Source organism: Limulus polyphemus, unplaced genomic scaffold (assembly GCF_000517525.1).
Source record: "Limulus polyphemus unplaced genomic scaffold, Limulus_polyphemus-2.1.2 Scaffold105, whole genome shotgun sequence".
Taxonomy (NCBI): Eukaryota; Metazoa; Arthropoda; class Merostomata; order Xiphosura; family Limulidae; genus Limulus; species Limulus polyphemus.
The window spans coordinates 304290-313447 of NW_013665715.1; positions in this window are offsets into that span (position 1 = coordinate 304290).

Here is a 9158-nt window from a genome sequence, read left to right on the forward strand (position 1 = left end):
TACCGTCACTACCGCTCACTTGACTCAATTATCTGTCTCTATATCTATCTATCTGCAATTATTTGCCGAGCTTATATACTAAAATAGAGGGCGCCTAGAAAAGAACAGAGCTGCCAGGAAAAGTCACGATCCTTCAAGAATCTCATGACGTGTTACCAGAGTCACTCTTTTCATAACAAAAACTAAATAATAATAAAATATTCACTCACAAAAACCAATCAGTCAATAACATCTAAACTAAACAGTCTTTTATATCATGGCATATAACATATTTCTTACTAGCACCATTAATATCCTTAGCGGTAAAAACAAATCTGTGAGAAGTTCATAATGTTCTTCCCAGGTTTGTGTTTAGGCATTAAAAAAAGCAATTATTCCTACCGTGACTTCCATTTTTTTCTCAGTACGTCTTCTGTTAGTAGTAATATTTTCACTCAGTAGTAGTATAAATCCCAACCGTTACGTATTAGACTCGTAAGGTCTACTGTAACTACTAATTTTCAGACATTATCTGACCATCTACTACTAACCATCTTATTAATTTCGACTTTTACCACTATAATGATAGCTGAGATGCTAATGTCAGGAGATAATGTTCCTTTACTTAACCCCAATGGTAAGACCTTATTTTAGTTTTTCTTTCATTTTGTATTTTTTTGGAGAGCAGTTACCCTCCCACAACTGTCTTTAAGCAGTGAAGAGCGATAGAGATGTAGGACATTGTGAGCTTGAACAACCACATCTTACTATTCTAACTTATTCTTTTTTTTTCTTACTTATTTTACGTTCATTCTTCTTTCTTTAACATATGAGACTAGCGAATGAAGGTTAAGACTGGTACACGGTATATCTCCACCAGAGTATGGCATGTGCCCTGATCTTTTTAATATGCAGCGTTTTTATTGTAGTTGTTAAGGTTTGTTTAGATAATTAAACTGTTTTTTCTTTCATCACAGGTTTTTAACGCAATTCTTCCTTTTGATGTTAATATTTACTAACTTGTTGAAATAGTGCTTATAAATATGCATGTATATACATATATATATATATATGTGTGTGTGTGTGTGTATAGTTTATAACAATATAGTAAATTGAAAGATAAAATGGTATTCAATACTCAAGGCAGGGAAAGGGGACATAAACTACAGCATAATTATTTCAGAGGGATAAACACTCAACACAATATCAACTTAAGACTTCGTTGTGAGAAATCTGTATAAAATCACATTAAACCATGACCATATAATACATAGGATAATCAGTTTCTGCGTAAATAGATTTATTGTAAACAAAGAAACTTAACAGGTTTGGGGGGCAAATAAGACCCGTTTTTCAACATTGTGCGCAATTTCATGCATTGTATATATTAAGATACTATTAATAAAAAATGTAGTCATAGTCTAGAATTTCACATAATCCTCTATGTAAAACGTTTGAAAATTTGAGTAGTTTCAGAGCAAGCTAACAGAATATGGGGGCCCATGTGCAAGGGATATGTTATTCAACATATTTTTGAATCTAAGGAATTTAGAATGTACATACAAACTTTATTACAGAACAGTAATTTCTCATCTATTCAACATGTACCTGGTTTCATATTTTTAGGAAGATGCATTTTTGGATAGGTCTGGGAAAACAAGAGATTAGTTATATTTAAATATCATGTGATTTATAATGTATTAAGCACAAGCATCTAGAATTGCAAGTCAAATGCCAATAATAGCATTAATAATAACAATAATAATAGCACTCAGATTAAGACAGATGTGGTAGTAATGGTTCAAAAATGACAAAAATATCAAACTTTATCAAATTATTCCAAATCTGTCCAATAAGTAAGAAAAGAATATGAAATCTACATCAATAATGGAATTGTAAAAATTTTCAACAAACATCAAATTTAATCTTATTTTATTTTATTACTTAATAGACTGTTAATCTTAACAGTTTGGTTTCCATATCGGCATAGCCTTCGTGAATATTTCTATCATTATGTGTATTCGTTTGCAACATGCTAGAAAATACACAGTAACGACCAAATGATATACAGTCGACAGACTCAAAATCGAAGATAATCATACAATTTAGTTCGAATTTGATAGATTAAATTAACTACCATCTATAGACCACGCATGAACTATACATAGCGCTATTCATTGGTTTTTCTAGCTACACTCTTAGTTTTATTTTGCTACATCACATATTACGACTGATATCGTTGCACCAATCAGCCACACCTGTATATGCACGTGATTAAATCAGGTAAAATAATTGCTTACCATATCCTCTCTCGGAGGATTAGTGGGAAGTAAATAACCCCTTGTAACGTTGGTACATATGAACAATGTATCTAGGTTCTTAGCTCTCTATTATATGAATTGCGAATTATTTTACACCTTTGACCCCTGTAAAATCAAAATAAAGGTATAAATCCTATACATGCCTATTTTAATCTATTGGGGTTGTCACAAGTTACCTTCGTGCAAAGTTATATCTAGATTGGTAGAAATATAGAGGAAAGATATGTGCGAAAACCCTGATTCTGTGAAATATTTTGATCTTTGATCCCTGTAAGATCTCAAAAAAAACACGAATCCTAAAGCTGCCTGTTTCGATGTGTAGGGAGTGTCACAAGGTATCGTCGTACAAAATATCATCTAGATTGGTCGAAGTATAAAGGAATGGCACACCCAAAGCCTTTAATTTTGCTAAATATTTTTGCCTTTGACCTTTGTAAAATCACAGAAAAAGCATAAATATTATATTTGGCTGTTTCAATCTGTAGGAATTGTCGTTAGATATTGTTTAGGTTGTTGTAAATATAAATGAAATTGCAAACATGTTGTTGTAATGTTTGACATTTGACCCACTAAAATCGGAAAGGACGCTTTTGCCAAGGAATGTAAAAAAAGTGTCTGGGTGTATTGAAACGGTGTGTACATCCTTTACGTTTTGCGGTGATCGTTTAAGAAGTAAAGCAATTGTGCTCATTTGTAACTGTTGAAAGAAGAAAGAAACAGGAGGTACAATGCTTCCCTTTCTGTAGGGGAGACACAATAAAATATTTAAATAAGAATATATTATACATATTGTTGCAGCATTATTCTATCATTGGCGGTTTTTATATCATATGGTGAAAATTATTCAACACCCACTCCACGTAACAATAATAAAGTTCATTTCTTCCTTCAACGTCTCTATCAGTTTAAACGCTGAGGTAATTTCTAAGCTACGTTAACAGCCATGCTAACTGTACCTCACTAACGCAAAATTAAACTTATTTGTACAATTCAAAAGTAACTGAAAACACAAAACAGACAAATACACTCTCCTACTGATTCACCCTACCGACTAGAAACAATTATCGAAAAGAACTCCATTATTTTCTCGATGAAATGAACGTTGTGTTTATAATGTTACGTCTCTGGTCGTTAGTTAATTTTCCGTAAAAATTCTTTCCGAAGAAACTTTAACGATACAAGTCCTTTTTTAAATAAAATTGGTTTATTTTTTCTGAATACAACTTTGCAATACACTTAATTTCCACAGTCACGCTATAACAAACGCTATAATTCACAACGAATGTCTCACGTGCTCGACTCAACTGTCAATTACACATTGTTGCCGTCAGTTCTTGGCGGCTTATATACAAGAATACCGCATATCTAGTAACCTCTCGAGGTTTCATGAACGTTCTAGAAGCGCATGACGTGTTACATGTGTCACGTGACCTCCGCTGTCGTAACAATAATCTATCTTCGAATTTACTAAAATATCTGAAGTTAAAAGTTTAGAGCTTTCTAGGCTTGCATTATTAAACTTTTCTATCTCAATGTTATCATTACGACCTACAATTCCTTCCAGCAAACACTAAAAATATAGCTTACAACGATATTAAATATGGTAATTAATAATGTTAATGAAACTAACATTAAAGTAAGAGTGTGATGTAAGTAGTTTTTTGCTTCAGGCTCTTGAAAAGAATGGCACCAGTCTTTATAAACAAAACTTTATATAATCCTCCTGCAATGTCTAGTAACCAATGAAAGCCAATTAAACAACTCAGGCAATGTAAAATGTGACACGGACTATAGTTACATCCAAGACATATTACTGCTATACATGTTAGTGTTTAACTATAACGTCTAGTAGAAAGATGGAGCAAGTAGTACAGCAAAAAAAAAAAAGGAAAGAAGATAAAAATAAATGAAAAGAATAGCGTTCAATAAGTAGTAAAATATTAAACAAGTTAAAGATTAAATAAAATTTCTTTTTAAATAACAAAGCTATAAACAATAAACATAAAATAATATATTAAGCATACTATGAGCTGTGTTTAAAATGTTGAATAAATGTATAACAGTGCACCTTGAAAGTGAGATTGAAGATTTGCTGGAAATGATGACACAGTGGTAAGTTGATGAAGAAGAAAGAGACAGAAAAATTAGAAGAGTTAGAAAGTTAAAAGACGACCAAGAAGAAAAAGAAATTAAGAGATGATTTAAAATAACGAGATTTAAGGTTTACAGAGGAATTTCAAACGAAAAAAAAACGAATTTAAGGCAAGATCGAGGAAGCCATAAAAATGTACAGAAGGATTATAATAACAAGGCTGAAGAAGTATAGAAAGATTATAACAATAAGATCGACGCACAAAAGGGCATCAACAAAGTAAAAAATGGACATAATTACGTTGACCCACAAATAAGACATCTAGAAACTGAATTACCAAACGCAAGAATCAAACCAGCCACACCTATGTTCAATAATACCAAGGCTTGATGGTTAGGGCACTCGACTCACCATATATAAATCCGGGATCGAAACCTTTCGCCAAACATGCTCGCTTTTTAGCAGTGGGTGCGTTATAATATGACAGTTAATTCTACAATTCATTGGTAAAACGTAGCTCACTATGTGGCTGTGGGTAATGTTGACCAGCTCCCTTCCCTCTAATCTGTCATTTTATAATTAGAGACAGCTATCTCAGATACCCCTCTAGTAGTTTTGTACGAAATTCAACAAACAAAGAATAATTCCAACTTCACTATTAACTATGAATATGTTTGTTGCTTGTTTTGAATTTCGCGCAAAGCTACACGAGGGCTATCTGCGCTAGCCGTCCCTAATATAGCAGTATAATACTAGAGGGAAGGCAGCTAGTCATCACCACCCACCGCCAACTCTTGGGCTACTCTTTTACTAACGAATAATGGGATTGACCGCCACTTTATAACGCCTCTACGGCTGAAAGGGCGAGCATGTTTGGTGGGACGGGGATTCGAACCCACGACCCGCAGCTTGCGAGTCGAGCGCCCTAACCACCTGGCCATGCCGGGCAGTTAACTATGAAATATGGAAGAGTAAAACCCATTTGGTCTACACTTGTTATTTCTATAGGCAGTGACATACACACTGCCATAACATAACTACGTAACCCAAGAACCAAAGGGGATTCACAAAATTATGTCATCAACAGTTACACGAGTGTCGAGAACCTTTTAGGTCTCAAATGCATACACCTCCATTTCAAGTTTCAAAATTTAAGTAAAAATAATAACTCTAACTCTGTTTCAACACTTTTTAATGCAAATATTTCATAATTTATATTTTGTCATTTCGTAATAACATTTGTTTAGTGCAGTTCATACAGCAAAGTGTTAAAAAAGCTTTACTTTCTGCGCAGCTTCAAGGAGTCTCGTCTGTAAACACAAAGCATTTTTCAATATTTTAGAATTTTTCTGCCTCTCTCAAAGAGCAGGTTTATATTTGCTAAGAAACTACAACCCCTTTAGAACATGTCTATCCATGTCTCGATTCTCACGTGTTGAATGAAAAATGAGGTGGACTATATAAAAATTTCGTTATGGGGCCAATAACATGCTATGTATGCCACTGCGCTGCTTGTAATACCTTCATGGACTATTTAAACTACCTATGTATTTCATCAAGTTACAGGATTTAGTAAGGCAATTCAACAATATCGCTCAATCCATAAATTTACAGATATTGATGAAAAGGTATCATGGAAGGTATATCAGGTACAGTGTGAAATAATTTCCAAAATTAATGAATGGAACTGTGAATAACAAACTATTAATATTGCTGCTCATTTACAAGAACCAGCTTTAAAAACAGCTATCAAGCATTGGTTGCTGCCTCATCAACTAGATCTGGAGTGTTACATCAGAAAGAAGTTCACCACGCAAGGTTTTGTAACAGAATAAGGAGGAAAAGTGAGACCTTAGTCTTCTTGCAAATGATGTGAAAAGGTTTGTCCATCTATCTTACATAGATTTTCCAAGTGAAATAATAGATTCGTTGGCACAAACCCAATTTCCAGATGCTATGGTGGACGAGGATCTTCGAATTAAGGTAAAGCAAAGTAGTTGTACATCTTTAAAGGAAACTCTCCAGTTGGTGACGAAAGTTGAATCAGTAAACCAATTAAGTTTCCAGATATACAACTAAACAGGAAATGGGATTGTCAGATCAAATAGTGTGAAAACATCAGTGACCTCTAGAAGACCTCAAAGAATAACGTATTGATTGATATTGATTCTATAGCTACCATTGTTTGACCAGATCTATTAATGAAAAATAGGAAATTGTCTCCAGAAATAAAGGAAAATATGGATTAATGCAAACAGCAAGGGGTCATAAAATTCCAGCTTTTCTAGGCAACATAATGTTTGGATAATTGACATAGAGGGAGAATGCATACTGGAAATAGACTTCGTGCAAAAATACAGATGTGATGTTAGATTAGCTTTGAACAGTTTCACAGTCTATGACCAAGAAATCCCTTTACACTACATGATCATCACACCATTAGAGATTGGACTTCTAATGGCAGCAAGAATGGAATTACAAGATAATGAACTCGTCCAATCCAATGTGCAATAGACTAGGACTCCGAAAGTCAGGTGATCCAAACCAAAAATCCTCCCTCAGGATAATCTTTGTACGTATATCAGTGGAAGAATGGCCAAGTGGTTAGCTTCAAAAGAGACTTTGCTAGAAGCAAGCCAATCTGCCAGAAAGCCTGAGGTTCTTATTGAGATCACTTCCAGAGTATTACTAGAGGTACAGCCATCAGTGGATTCTCTCGACGATCTACCTGAAAAGAATTCCCCCAGTGAAAAGGCGATAAATGGCGATAAATGACAAGAGGTCATCCCATCTTCATACCATTAGCCATGGAACAGACACTCACCAAAATATTTGGAAAATGGACATTTTAGAGACAGCCAATAAATTCAGAAAGAATATTTTATTTGTAAATCATAATTTTTATTGTAACTTGCTTCGCATATTTCACTAATGGTTTAATGAACATTGGTGTTAGTTGTCAAATATTACTTTATTGGTACTTACGGAAGTTTAATGTCTGATAAGATTGTTCAAAAGACTTCACAATTCAGGAAGGGGCAGTGTTGTAGATTATGTTATCAATATTTTAATTTTAGTAGTTCACAAGAAGAGATTTTAACGTCGCGGATGAGCATGATTTGGATAATATAAAAACGCCAGCTAGACTAGAGTAATAGTAGTAAGTTGCTGATTGATTACCGAGCCCTAAATTTTCTGTTTCTGTTTTAACGAAGTACTAAAGTACAAGAGATGAGATAGTTTGCAAATGCATGACTAATATTATATATTTATGGACATAGGCCTATTGCTTAGTTATCGTTTGTTATGTTAAGTAAAGAATGTGAAATTTATTGAACCTTCAGATTAATAAATAAAACACTTTTCTGGACTGGACTTTACATTATTTTAACAAATAACCAAAATGAGCCAACCCCACAAAAGAAATCGCTAGAGAACTATTTATAATATTTGGAATGTATGACATAATGTTATTTTTCGTGGAACACCCATAACATCGTTGTCATATATAATATAAATGTCAATAGATGGCGCGCCAAGTAAACTAAAGAAAAATAAACTATAGAATTTCTTTTTGCTCCCTAGCAGCTCAGCCGGAAGTCTGGGGGCATACGTCACTCAAAATCGGGTTTTGATACTTATGATGGGCAGAAAAAAGATAGCCCACTGTGTAGCTTTATATTTAACAACTACCATATCAAACTGCTTCAAAAAATAGCTCCATGGTGGCTCAGCGGCAAGTTTGAGGACTTATTATGCTAAAAATCAGGTTTCAGTACCGCAGTGGGTAGAGAATGTGTAATACATTCACCATTGTGTAGCATTGAACTTAACAACAAACAAACAAACTTTTAAAAGGTTTAATTCCATACATGTCAAATGTACTTTTGTAATGGTGAAATAACGAACTTATAAAGAGAAATATATTTGATTTAGAATAGATTAGTGTCCCTCGGTGGGACTGCGGTAAGTTTACGAACTAATAATGCAAAAATTCAGGGCTCAATTCTCTCAGTAGACACAGTAGATAGCCCAATGTGGCTTTGCTGTAAAACAAACAGAAAAAGGAGAATAAATTAACATTTTATATTGTTATAAAGTTCGCAAACTGTTAGATTTTGTTTGTTTAAAATTAAGCATAAAGCTACAAGAACTATCTGTGCTCTGCTGACCACGGGTATCGAAACCCGGTTTCTAGCGTTGTAAGTCCGCAGATATACCGCTGTGCAACTAGGGGAATATTAGAAACAAAAAAATACTAGTTTTGTTGAATTTTGCACAAAGCTAATCGAGGGCTTTCTGTGCTAGTCATCCCTCATTTTGAAATGATAGCTAGAGGGAAGGTAGCTAGTCAACATCACCCACCGCCAACTTTTGCGTTACTCTTTATCAAGGAATTATAACGTTATAATACATTATAATGCTCTCATGGCTGAAAAGGTGAACATGTTCGGCGACGGGTTTTGACCCCGTGAGTCGCATGCTCTAACCACTTGGCCATGCCAGGCCATTAAGCATCAGGGGTTTAAATTAATAAATCAGACTTGGGTGAAATCGATGACAGATTGAATTAAATATTCGATAGCGGGTGTTGTTGACTAGCTATCTTCCTTCTCGTATATCAGTTCCCTTATGTATCTCTACCACAGTGGGTGTTGTTGACTAGTTGTCTTCCTTCTATTATATCAGTTCCCTTGTGTATCTCTACGACAGTGGGTGTTGTTGTCTAGTTGTCTTCCTTCTAGTATATCAGTTCCCTTGTGTAT